Source organism: Acromyrmex echinatior, chromosome 2 (assembly GCF_024713525.1).
Source record: "Acromyrmex echinatior isolate Ae372 chromosome 2, ASM2471352v2, whole genome shotgun sequence".
NCBI classification, from domain to species: Eukaryota; Metazoa; Arthropoda; class Insecta; order Hymenoptera; family Formicidae; genus Acromyrmex; species Acromyrmex echinatior.
This window is the reverse complement of record NC_141853.1, coordinates 26,227,143-26,241,667: the sequence shown is the minus strand read 5'-3', so window position 1 is coordinate 26,241,667 and position 14,525 is coordinate 26,227,143. Positions and strand designations below refer to the sequence as shown.

The window sequence follows — 14,525 nt, the reverse complement described above, 5'->3', positions numbered from 1 at the left end:
GTTATAGATCTCGCTATAACGTTATTCTTGATGCCCTTTGCCTTCTTCATATCTTTCTTTCTTTCTGCAAGACACATGCAAGACATACATTTTTGTTTTAAGCCCGAATTCAGTCATGATGGCACTATTGTTCTCGTCTTTTATAAGGCCAGGAACTTTTTTATTTGCTAGCAGAATATCGTACGTGTTGTCGCTCGAGTAATCGCTCGTGTCAAATCTACTTATATCGCGTTTCATGATCGTCACATTCTACATGATATATGAGGCTATCAGTATCGACAATTTTGCATTTTTCGCGAAACAGCGGTACTATGTACTTGTGATGAAATTTGTACAAATACATCTTGGATATGTCAAGGATGCACATATCCACATATATCGGTTTGTCAAACCTAGAGCTTACGCAGTTCTATCGCTAACAGATTCTCCAAAAAGATGCTACGGCTGTGGAAATTTGGTTTCGCGATCATTGCCTTAGCACCGTATTTGGCTTCCTATTTTGTTAATAACTTTACGTTGACGATTTCGTACGTTCTCGATTTTTCTAAATATGTATTATTCATAAGTTTGTATAAATTTTTTTCAAAATCATTTTTAGCCAAAATTCTAAATTTTGTGTTTAGTTCTATATAATCGCATAGCCATGGAGATTACGCGAATTGCAGTATACGGTGAATCTTTGTCATACGGAGACTATGACGAGTACACTGCTGCAGGTTACGATAATGTATGATATAACGCTGCTTATCGCATAATGTTGTGAGGAGCTTGCCATCGCGCTTGCCGAGTGGTTTCTCGCGCGTCGGACAGAACAGTGTGGTCAGTGTGCGCATGAAGATTGCGGGTACTCCACATCCACTTCGAGAATATAATCTGTTGCCGAATTTAACGCGATGGTCGTAAAGTCAAAATTTTGTACGTCGTCGACCCATCGAAAATCGGCGTAAGGCAATGGTTAGCACACATTGCCTACAGATTGCCCCGTACAGATTGTTGACGTCATAGTACATCAAGTACGATGACGGTTTCGATGGATCGTACAACGGCATGCATTGATTGTTGGCTCGTGCGTACCTGTTAGAACATTGACTCAGATCGCCGCGTATACCGCTCTCGATAAACATGACTATCAATTGTGATCAGTTTAAATTTTACGCCAATATGTTTTAACATAGCATCTGACGTGAAGTCCGGTAAAATGTAATAATACGCGGGGTGGACGCAATTGTCGCGGAAATTTTCAAAAACGTCGACCAACAACAATACGTCCGTTTAGATACAGATCATTATATTCACCGAGCGTTTGAATGGAGAATCGCTGCCACACGTTGACGGCGTGCGCGTAAGCGTTGTTAGATACCATGTCGTCTGTCAATGAACTGCTAAAACGATTCGCGAGATAAACACAGCTCCTCCAACTTTTCGACACATTGTATGTACAATGTGAAACGCTATGTACGATGCTCTTTTTTGTCAAAAGATTAAAATTTTCTTCTTTCTAAATTGGAAAATTCGTGTTGCAGTATCCGTAGCTTATCTTTACTGAGGAAAGACGCCAATTTGTCCAAACTAGGAGCGAGAAATCTGTATGAATCTATAAACCATAATTTTATACAATTTTTTAAATCAATTTTGATACTATCGACATGTTCAGTAAACGAGATATATTTTTCTTTAATTATCGATAAAAGATTAACGTACGCGGCAATTTCCTTAATGACGAAATACGCATTGTAACCTAATAAGTTATAGAAAACTATGGATATGCCACGCGAATCCCTAATTTAGATTGCAATTTGAGTGTGCGGGACCTCTGTATCGTCCAATTATTAGGGGTTTGCATTAAAAGTTACTGTTCACGTTTAGATGACAGTAGCTGCGTATGCTATGGTCAGAGACATTTGCTACTTATATCATTTTGAAGTGTGAACATTTCCTACTAAAATTCAGTCAACAAACGTCATCCTTGGTTACATATGTGCTTTTCTATAACTGAATTAAAATGGAACGTGATAAGTTGTTTTTCCGATGTGTACTTCTACACTATTTTGATTTGAAAAAAAGTGCAGCTGAAACTCATCGATTGCTTGTGGAAATTTATGGTGAATCTGCTCCATCGGAAACAGTATGTAGAAACTGGTTTCGACGATTCAAAAGTGATGATTGTGACGTTCACGACAAACAAAGCAATGTTCTGTATTTGGTGGGATATGGAGGGTATCGTGTATTATGAGCTGCTTAAACCGAACGAAACAATCACCGCTGAGCGTTATCGACAACAATTGGAACGTGTGAATGATAATTTGATGCGAAAATGATCATCAATTGCATCAAATCGTCGAAAGGTGATTTTACTCCATGATAACGCTCGGCCGCATGTTGCTATAATCATGAAACAAACACTGATGGATCTCGAATGGGAGGTTCTCCCGCACCCAGCGTATTCTCTTACTTACACTTAGCACCAAGAGATTATCATCTGTTCCGATCGATGCAACATGCTCTGGAAAATACACACTTCCATAATTATAGCGAAGTCGAAAATTGGGTTGCTAAATGGATTGATTCAAAAGACAGACCATTCTTTCGTCGTGGAATTCAACTTCTGCCTGAAAAGTGGCAAAAAGTCATAGCTTCCGAGGGAAAATACTTTGATTGAGGTATTCATATATTTTGTTATTGAAATATGCTCAAATACAAAGAAAAAACAGTAACTTTTAATGCAACCCCCTAATAAATGACAATGATCGCGTACCCGCCTATCGTCTGGTGCAAACGATGTCTCGCACACGTAGCAATGCTGTTAAATTTTTACTAATCTTCTCGCGTGAAATCCTCCATGGATACATTAGCCGAAATTATAGATTGTACACTATACGCCAAATTTCCGAATTCTTCTGCAAATCGCTATACAATCCTTACACGGTGAAAATGATAGTGAGCTGTCGTATGAGCAGTAATATCCGAAAATATGTTACCATTCTTGAAAAAATTTCTTATATTAAAAACAGTTATATATTAGCTGATATTGCACTATTTGCAACATCGCATCTCAATTATATTATATTATATATTATTTGACAACGTCGCATTTTTGTCATATTACATTAATCATTGTTATTGCAAAAGATGTAAATTGTCCTTGAAAAAAAATTTTTTATATTACTCTAACAAGGTCATATTGAAACTTGCAAATTTGCTGACATTGCAATATGCGGTGTCAGATTACATTAATGTCATCGCCGGATGTCTAAAAATCTTTTGTTACAAAAATTGAGGGAATAAGATTTAAATAGAGATTGGAGCAACGATACTGCATCAGTCGCTCAGGCAGATTCGTTTTGCAACGCTATTGATACGTTCAACTTGAGTCGAGCACGTAAGTATTTCAATTATATTTGATTGTGAAGATTTTTTTTTCTCTATATACTGTTTATTCTTTTGTTTTTCTCATACCATTTTAACAAAACTTAGCGTTAACACGACGGTTTAAATTCTTGAAGATTCGAATCATCGGGGCTAACTCCTTATATAGAAATTGCGATTGGCGATACCCGAGGCAACCGCATCCTGCCGCATGCTACGTGGATGACGTTCATCCAAAAATGAGCAGATATCCAGCGATTGGTGCAGTCATTTACATCATTGAAAGTAATGATACTGGACCTTGTCATTGAACTTATTAAAATACATGATGTTGACAATGTGAAATTATTTTTAAGTGAAAAATGTTTATATATGAAACTGTCGACTATACTTTTTATACTTGAACTCGAACAATGTGTTGAACACATATATTTCGATTTGTGTCAATATACTAATATTATAAATGATAAATTTAAATATTTTGTGACTTATTTACGTCAAAACTGTATAAATAACAATAGCAATGCTATAGATACTTTGCGTAGGATTTACGATAAAAATTCATATGTTGAATGCGAATTGATAGTATATGCTGTGGATAATATTGAATATAATGCATTACATAAAAAATAAATGTCTAAATAAAAATATCTCTGTGTCTGCAATTAATCCTTCCTTCTTCGCGGCATCGTATAACGCGCCACCATCGCGCGTGACCGTATCATCGCACTTTCTAAAATAATAATATAATTCGGCAGAATAAAAAATATTTCTGCACGAATAATCACATGTATAAATGCTGAAGGAAAAATTATGTAAGAAGAAGGTGGTGACACTTGAGAGATGGTAAGTATACATGGTAAGTATAGAGTAAGTATAGAGCGGTGGGAACCGCGTTCGATAGTGGCGGCGGATCGCGCCTGATGGCCATTGACCCTGCGTCACGTCTTCATCGCGACGCGGAGCAAGTTTCCGCACACTTCCGTTATGTAATTTCCCGCTATGTAATTTCCGGCTACGTAATTTCCCGCACCTGGGACATCCTCGTCCCCCGTAATGTCATCATCGCGATGTCATCCACTATGACGTCATTTTCTTCCTCCTCCCCTGTGACGTCACCCTCTCGCTTAGTGACGTCACCTCCTGTCACCCCCCATCTAGTGACATCACCCCCTTCCTCTCCTCGCAGACCCCCTCCCCCGATGACACGGGTACTCTCCCTGTCCCTCGGAAGATCTCAGTACCCGCCTATCTTTACTATTCAAGAATAAGAAAAGCTTCAAACAACTCGAACTGTGGAACAAAAATGAAATGGAATCGCTAAGATCGTCGAGAATAAACACAAAAACAATTGAACGCAACGCAGGCGCAGTTCACCACAGGTAGCAGTCTTTTGTTTTCTATTTTACAAATTTTAATTGACTTTTACCTTTTCTCTTGTTTTTTGAAATAAATTCACTAAAAAAATATTGTTTAAGATTACGTGAAAGAAATTATAAAAAATAGGCCTCTTTTTGAAGATCAAGTACCTCACGGAAAATGATGGTTCTGACATATATGTCATTGTGCATATTTATGTGCAGTTTATAGGGAAGTTTGATCTTGTGCGAGCAATATTTATAATATGAAACGCATCTTGATTTGCTCTAAAGTACAAAAATGTAAAATGGAAACTCAAAAATTGTTATTCCTCCGGATCAAATCATTTTTGAAAAAAAATCATTTCAGGGCGTTATGAGTCTTAGACAGAGAAATAAAACGACACACTTTGAGACTGATCGGTGGGCCCAAAAAGCCATTTTATTGACCCTTCTCCTTTTTATACATAAAAATTTAAACAATGTTAAATGTTTCAACAAGAAATATTTTATTTATTTACAACAATATAATTGCAATTTCTGTCAATTTCTGTTTCATTTCGCAATGAAACTTTACATAATACATCTTGAATATTTACTTACACAAAAAAGTTGAGATTTTTGTAAGTATCTTATATATTGTGACGTTTACATCGTCCGTCACAAGGATTGTTTGACTTGACCGAAAATAACATTTTTGTCCTGTGTCCTCCCGTCGCAAAGGGCGAGTGTGCCATTGCGGTTTTTGGACGATTTTTACTATGGCGTTTCATCAGATATTATTTTTTTTTGAGCGGTTTTTTGGAATTTTATAATCGGTGGCTATAAAAAACAGTGTTACGATGAAGCTGCGTTTCGCCTCCAATAGATCGAGGAAGAAGACCGGAGACGCATCTACGGAACCACGAGATCACTACGGGAAGGGAGAACATCGCTCATCATAGATGACACCGCTTTACTCTTTACCATAAAATTCTGTTGTGAGTGTATGATCTTCTTATCGGATTTTTTCTAGAAAGTTGTCCAAAAAGGGAACGAAACATATAGCATGAGGGGATAGTACCACTCCTTGCTATCAACCGAACATGGGGACCCCGCTGCCGGTGCCTCAAGGAGGATTTTGCAGGACAAAGACCTCCCCGCTGAAGAGGGAATTGTACGGCGAGAATTATTGTCATTACATCCGAGAGGTCTTTGAATCCGAATAATGCAGAGGAAAGTCCTGCGAGCAGCCGCAAAAGATGCTTACTATCAATCATATTCCGCGCGCCAAATCCAGTCGCGTGATGCGACTCGCGAGAGTGCACGGAATCCGCGAGAGGGCTCGCAATCAATCAGGCGCGATATGGCTTATCACGTGAGCGATGTTTGCCCCGGCGCTTGTGTTGTGGCGAGCGATAGGGAGAGACGTATGAAACAAGGACACAGGACAGTCTGAAAAGCCGGGAACGACGTCGAGAGAGAAATTGAGAGAGAGTCGCTGAAAGAGGATCCTGTGGTAAAACGAGCGCAGCATACGATATTGTAAAGCCGCCGATTTCCTGATCGCAGGGATTGCACGAATCCGCGAATAAATTATTTAGTTTCGTTGAGAGCGTTGTGAGGAACTGCGCTGCTATGATAGGCGCGCAGCGCGTGATCGTGCCATCTCGCCTGGTACCGTTCGGATTTCGTTAATGTCGAGTCAGTTTTCTACATGCCCGCCGCGGCCACAGCCAGGTCATTTCGTCTTGTATTATGCGTCATATTTTGTATTGTGTTTGAGTTGTTAGAACCGGAATTATGTTAGATTTCGGATAGTATTCTCATGTCGTTATGTCGTACTATCTGCTTTTGTATTGCGTTTTATTGTTTCGAGAGTGTGAGATTCGAGATTATATTCGTGTACGTTCTGTAATTCCGCCATTTTCCGTCGGGACAGATATCGTCATCCTTGCGGTCGAGCTTGAAGTCAGAATTATGCACGCGTTAGACACGGTCAAGCGCCATTATGATTGCCGCTGCCCGGCTATTTTATGTCATTACGACATTAATAATTTGTAGAGTAATTTGGAAACTTAGAGCTCGCACCGTCGAGATAAGAATTTCTTGTATTTACCATCACGAGTCGAGAACGTCGCTTACGAGGGCAGCCTCCCGCAACGCTTTGTGTAATGCATGAGTGACCATGTAACATTTAGCGTATGCGATCGTGTAAACAAGTGATCGAATATACTTGTTATTTTTTCTTATAAATTCTGTATATTTTATTGGTATCGCCTTGCTCATTCTCCAAGGCATTGTTCCACCCACTCTGCCAATCTCGTGGATGAGCAGTTGGATCATCCGTGTTCGTGAACTTGTAGATATTTACGTGCGTGCGTGTGTGCGTGTATTTATTAATGTATTACGGGAGCAAGTCAATAAGTTTTTAGAAAAACATAGTAAAACATATTTTTTTTGATCGATTCATTTTTATTTCTCAACATAATTTCCTTTCAGCTCGATGCACTTAATCCAACCATTCAAGCCGTCCGAATAATATGATTTGTCCAACCCTTCAAAATAAGCCTCTGTTTCGGCGATGAGCTGCTCTCTGGTGGTGAACCTCTTTCCTCCGAATCATTTCTTTAGGTTTGGAAACAGGAAATAGTCGTAGGGAGCTAAATCTGGCGAATATGCTGGATGGGGAAGCAATTTGTAGCGGAATTCGTTGAATTTGGCCATCGGTGCCGGGCACATGTGAACCCGTTGTCTTGATGGAAGAGCACTTTCTTCTTTGCCAAATGGGAATGTTTTTTGTTTAAAATGTTGAAACGGCCAATAAGACTGCGTAATAATCGCCGTTTTGATCGTTTGCTTCGACGGAAGATAATAGATATGAATTATACCTCGTGCATCTCAAAAAACTGTGGGCATCACTTTTCCAGCTGACTTCGCGGTCTTCGCCTTCTTCGGAGCTGGTTCACTCGGTGAAGTCCATGTTTTGACTGTTCCTTCGCCTCGGGTGCAAAGTAATCTCTAGTCTCGGATTCATGTTTCGTCTACAGTAATGAATCGACGCAGAAATTCATCTGGATTACGTTGAAACATCTCCAAACATTGTTTTGAAATCACATAGTCACGCTTATGGTCCATAGTGAGCACCCATCTTGCCGATAGCTTTTTCATACCCAATTGTTCGTCCAAAATTGAAATCACTGTGCCATGTGATATGCTTGTGGCCTCAACAAACTCGCGCACTTTCACTCGTCAAAACAATATCGTGGATTTTATTGATAATTTCTGGCGTAGCAGCCTCAATTGGACGTCCCGAACAATGCATATGTGGATGTACCATCACGTTTAAATTCATTCACCCAATTGTATACAATCGTTAGTGCAGATACAAACGCTAATGCAGATATGCTATGAACATTATCCAACTCTGCTTTAATTTCTTTTGGCGTTAAACCTTTCATATGTAGATGTTTGAGCATTGCACGAAACTCGTTTTTTTCCATTTTGTAAAAAATACAAAGGTTGTTCGTTTTAATCGTCTACAGAAGTGAAACCACGCGATGAATTACGCTCAAAATTTGACAGTAATCAGCTGAAAAATGCTACTTGTCAAAAAGTAATGTAACATGACACTGCGAGTGCCTTCTGACAGATTTTCTAAGAAAATAACTTATTGACTTGCCTTCGTACATCATACGTGATCTATCGATAACGAAAAATCGTAAGGAAATTAAATTTTTTGTTAAGATATGGATAAACATAAAAATTTTTTGAAAAACAGCCATGTTACAGTACAAGTTTCAAGCTTTAAGAGGATGCTGGAGCGAAGGTCAAGATCAAGATCGATATTACAAATTTTGATTTCCAATGTATAAGATGCTTACGCCCTTTGAGTTAATATGATCATGCAGGAAATTTGATCGATTAATTATCGATATTTTTATTCCGTTTCCTACATTACCATCTTAGCAGGGACGAAAATGTGTATTAGGATCAATTCCACAGATATAAGATTTATTTTATTTTGGAAAATTTTCCAATTTTAGAATTGAGAAAAAAATAAATAATTAAATAAATAAATAAAAGTAATTGAAGTTAATCTTATATTTGTAGAATCGGGCCTTAGAAATACAATTATATTATGTACACATGCAATGTAGGTCGTCCAATATACCACTAGTACTAAAAGTCTGTAATATATAACACATAAAATACAGATTTTTAATTAATAGTTATATCGAAGTAACTTTATATTAGGTGTTGGAATTAATTCGTAGCGTTTTACAAGTGATGGGAAGTACTTTCATTAATGTATTTTTTAATGCTCATGTGAAATAAATAACATTCTTTCATTAAAAAACGCTACGAATTAATTCCAACACCTAATATATATATATATTCATATACAATATATATTGTATATATATATATATATATGCAACACGTGTTCATATATTGACAATAATACATGTTACATTTTGACTAAACCCTAAAATGATATTACTCATAGGAAAAAATGATACTACGACTACTGTGTACCGATATTGATTGCGAATACTGAAAATACGTAACTATAGATTTTCAGTATTGACAGTGTACATTGATACATGACCCTAATAGCACTTTTCCTATCATTTTATACAATGTCATTTTAGGTCAGGATGTAACATGTATTAGCTATACATAGATATATTACACATATAAAATACGTAGCTATACCATTTTTTGCTTACGTTTAATAAAAAGAAAGTAGAAGGTAATCATATTGTATTAAAATATTAGTGATGTGAGTACTTGAATATAATACACATAAGGCAATTTATACAGTATTGCATATATGTATACTGCACGTGTGAATATACATACGGTGCAGATAGAAGTTATCAATGCTAAGCTATGTATGCATTCTCTATGTTTAAATATACAATATTAAAATTATATAAATATATAAAATATATATATATATAATGCATATATATTATATGTACACATAAAATGGGGATTTATTGTATCAGAGGATTTGTAATTTGATTATTTTTTTTAAGATATTACGTCTGATCATCTACGTTTGACTCTCGTTAGCTTTGATTTATGTTAGTTATATGTATTAGGTGTTGGAATTAATTCGTAGCGTTTTTTAATGAAAGAATGTTATTTATTTCACATGAGCATTAAAAAATACATTAATGAAAGTACTTCCCATCACTTGTAAAACGCTACGAATTAATTCCAACACCTAATATATTCTGATATTGAAAATATAAAAGCATATCTGTACATTTGACCATAAAAAACATATCTCTTTTTATTTAACGTAGAAAAAAGAGAACATCAGTACATCTTTTTGTTACACGTAACAAAAAGAGATGAAGTAATTACACACGTATGTGAATATGAATTAGAAATATATCTTATGTTTTGTAATGTGTGTACATCATAATGCACATAAAATATAATTCTAATATTTACTAATGTCTAAATCTAATGTGTAAATCACTAATGTGTAAATCTATATTATATCTGCATAAAAAGCTAAGTATGAATAACTTCTATCTCTCTTTATTATGGGCCTTCTACAATAAGCCATTAGTTACAAATCAGAAGTCAGAAGTTAAAAATTGATCAATCACAATCGTCAATTTTTAGCGTCTGACTTCTGATTTATGACTAATTTATGGCTTATTATTATAAAAGGCCCATTAAACATAATAAAAAGAGATGGAATAGCTACATATGTATGTGCAATGTATTTATGTACTGACAATACATGTTACATCCTAAGTTAAAAGTTTGGCATTGCGAACCAAGGAAAAAGTGCTATTACATTACACGTGCATACATGTATTTCAAATACATGTTTGCATTAGAAGATATATCTATATCACAGAGTGTTCATTTAGTAAAAATATACTCATTGTAACTTGTTGTTAGTCAACATATACATTGATCTATAAGTGCGTACATTTACTAAAGCATTTTGATATACTTTTCATAAACATATAACATCGTATGAAAATTATGCATATGGCTATTGAGCCATATGCAAAATTTTATATGTATAACATACATATTATATATATATAATATACAGGGTGGGCCATCTATTGGTACGTTTTTAAAAATGCGATCAAATGAGCATACATTGATATTTTTTATTAATTTTTTTTTTGTTGTGAAGCTAAAAGTATCCGCGTCAAGAATGAAAAACGATTTCGTTCATGTGGCTCCCTCTACTGGTCTTACAGTATGCCATTCGGTCACCCCAATTATTAATGACATTTTGGACTACCTCGGCGCCAATTTCACTCAAAACAGTCATAATATAATGTCATCCACTAACATCCCTTTCTCACGAACTTTCCTCACCAATTTGCGTATAGCTCCTTCGGTGGGTGCTCTATCACGACCCATATTTCTTTTCAAAATTCGTACAGTTTCGGCGACACAGCACTGACTTTGAAAATAAGTTTTTAAAATTTCAAAACGCTCTTCAAGAGAAAACATGTTGTTTCGTGCCGCGGACGGTATGACTAATAAACTGTCAAAATTTCGGGTCTGTAGCTCGTTCGGTGTTGCCATACGACGAAATTCAAAAACGTACCAATAGATGGCCCACCCTGTACATATTATATAAGGTGTCCAAAAAGACCCCGGATTTATGAGCTACATAAAGGTGACTATAACTAATCGTGAAGGAATGTGAATTGTACTTGTATCGGCATACATAGTATGCCAAAATATAATGCGTTGATTGTGATTTACGTTTTACGACTCAATTACGGCCATCCTTGTGCTATAAGGCTCTTACATAACGTTTTTGGAAAAAGTTTCAGACAAAAGTTGTAAGATTTTAAAGAAGCTATTTACTGATATTCAGTTCTTTTTTCTTCATTAGTTTCTCTGTTTCGGTCAAGCAATCGACTTTTGATTCCATCATGACAATACATCTATTTGCAGAAGCAAAATTCTACAAATTCGTTCCGCAATTGTATTTCACCAAATTTGATAATCGAAATGCCTCTGCCAGTAAATTAAAAATAGTCAGCCCACGATGAATGCCTCTGATATTTATCTATAACTACTAGCCAAAACACGATTTACAGCTGTGACATTTTGTCATAGCTCGCTAATCCACGATTAACCCCTCTGGCAGTAAATTAAAAATAATGTAGTACATAAAAAGGGCAAAGAGCCAGTAATGTATAAAAGAATTTTAATTTAAAATAGCAAAATTCATACAAAACAATTACAATTAACGACATTTCGATCCTAATCGAGTCATTTTCAATGTAATCTTAATATATCAATATCCTTCTAAATCAAAAATATACACATGGTCTTACAATATTATTATAATTCTTTAATATCAAATTTTTCATTCCGTGTAGTATGCTGCGAATCATTTTTATCCAGAATCAAAGTCATAAAAAATTCTGGAAAAGTAACCGTGAACAAAAAGAATTAATATTAACTACATAAAAATTAGTAATATAATAATGTACTTTGTCAGTAATATCAATAAATGTATTAAGAGTCCATTAATAAAAAGAGAGAAAAAAACGCAGGTATATTGTAGTCCATTTCGTAGTACAATATAATAGAATTTTATTCTATAAATTATTTTAAGCAAATTTGCAAAGGTACCGAACATCTAACTTTCACGATGTCAAATAACGAAATGTCAAGACAAAAACCATTTATCGAGAACAGAAAACAGGGGAAAAAAAAAAAAGATATTAGGAAGGAGAAAGAGAATGTATAATGTTAGAATACAATTCAGGCAAAGAATCTGTGTCATTTTGTCTGTTTATTCCATGTTTTTGTTTTTTTAATATGGATCACTTCAGATATCAACTTTTATTATATGAAGGCTCTATATCTAATATGTCTATTTTATCCCATTTAAAGTTATGATTCAATACAGTGGTTAGAAATCACTGATGGAGATTTTGAACTTATATTAATATCCGAAACATGTTCATGCAATCTAGTCTTTAATTGTCTTGTTGTCTGGTCAACATAACTAACATCATAATCTTCACAAGATATTCTGTAGATTACATTCTGATTATGAAAGTGTTCCAACGCATCCTTTTCTCTTTTTATGAAACTTCTTAATGTGTTAGGAATGGTAAAAGTATAATAGTTTTATAAAAAATAGCTTTGACCTAATTAACAAACTTAAAGATGTTAAACTAGAACCAGATTCTATGTTGGTTTCCTTGGATGTCCCTATTTACTAATATACCTATAGATTTGACATCTGATAGTGTTATTGGAAGGTGGGATTCCATATCCAAGAAAACCAAAATTCCTTTAGACGAATTTTTGATTGCCTTTCGGATGGTTTTGAATTCTACGTGGTTTTGATTTCTACGGTTTTTATCTTTAATAAAAAATATACAAACAAATATTTAGGACCCCTATAGGGTCACCTTTCTCATGTGGGTGCAAATATGGTTATGTAAGACTTTGAAAAAATGGCTATCGGAATGCTGCCTGTCGGCTGTTATTTTATTATCGATACGTTGATGACATTATCTTAGTTGCTCTCCGTCTGAGAGTATTGGTGACATTTTGGATATTTAGTTGCACACTAGACTGCAGTTCACTATGGAGGTTGACACTGATGGAAAAATAAGTTTTTTGGATACCATGTTGATTATTTTTGGAATGGAATCTTATTTTTGATATATACCATAAAGCAACCTTTTCTGGTAGATTTCTTAATTTCCATTCACACCATCCACTTTATCATAAAAGAGGTGTAATTTATGGAGTTGTGGATAAGAGTTTTTGCTTGTGTCATCCGAAATTCCAACAAAATAATTTGACGCTATTAATATTTTTTTACAGAATGGATATCCTTTACATTTTATTTTCTCGATTATTCATAATAGAATTAAATATCATATTAACAATGTTAATTTGAATAAGAATAAGGATGACACAAAGAGATTTTTTACGATTCCATATGTCAATACAATATCTGAAAGACACCTATTGTTAACATGTTTAATTGTAAATTGGCTTTTACCATTCCTAACACATTAACAAGTTTCATAAAGAGAGAAAAGGAATGATGCGTTTGAACACTTTCATAACCAGAATGTGGTCTACAGAATATCTTGTGAGGATTGTGATGTTAGTTATGTTGACCAGACAACAAGACAATTAAAGACCAGATTGCATGAACATGTTTCGGATATTAATATAGATCAAAATCTCCATCAGTGATTTCTAACCACTGTATTGAATCATAACTTTAAATGGACATATTATTATACAATTTGTATTTTCTAACGGAACATGTTCGTCCTTATTCTACATACACAATCCGGAGGAACATTGTTTTCAATTACAACTTTTGTATAATTTTTATGTTATTTTGGAGCGAGATTAATAGTTGATACTGCGTCCGAGAGCGAATTTTTAATTAATTTTTATATATTTTATTCATGTAACATTTTCATTGTTATTTTTGCGTCACATTGAAAATGATCCAACAGGGATCGAAACGTTTGTGTTGTTTACTTGTTGACGGTCAAATTAAATTTCATGTTTTTAAATTTATGACATGTTTTATTTTATTTTTTAATTGATTAATACAAATTTGTTAATTTATGATGATTGTTTTAGGCTCGTAGCCCTTTGTCTTTTTGTTTATTTTAATTTATTGAGCCTTATCTTACCTTATTACTTTTATAAAATAAAGTTTAGACATGTGTTGTATATATGCACACACACACACACACACACACACACACACACACACACACACACACACACACACACACACACACACACGCACACACACACACA

At 35.0% G+C, this 14,525-nt stretch overlaps 1 pseudogene; it reads left to right on the top strand.

Annotated features, from left to right (window-relative positions):
- The first annotated feature begins 643 nt into the window (after positions 1 to 643).
- Positions 644 to 14,525, top strand: LOC147910719 (uncharacterized; annotated as a pseudogene).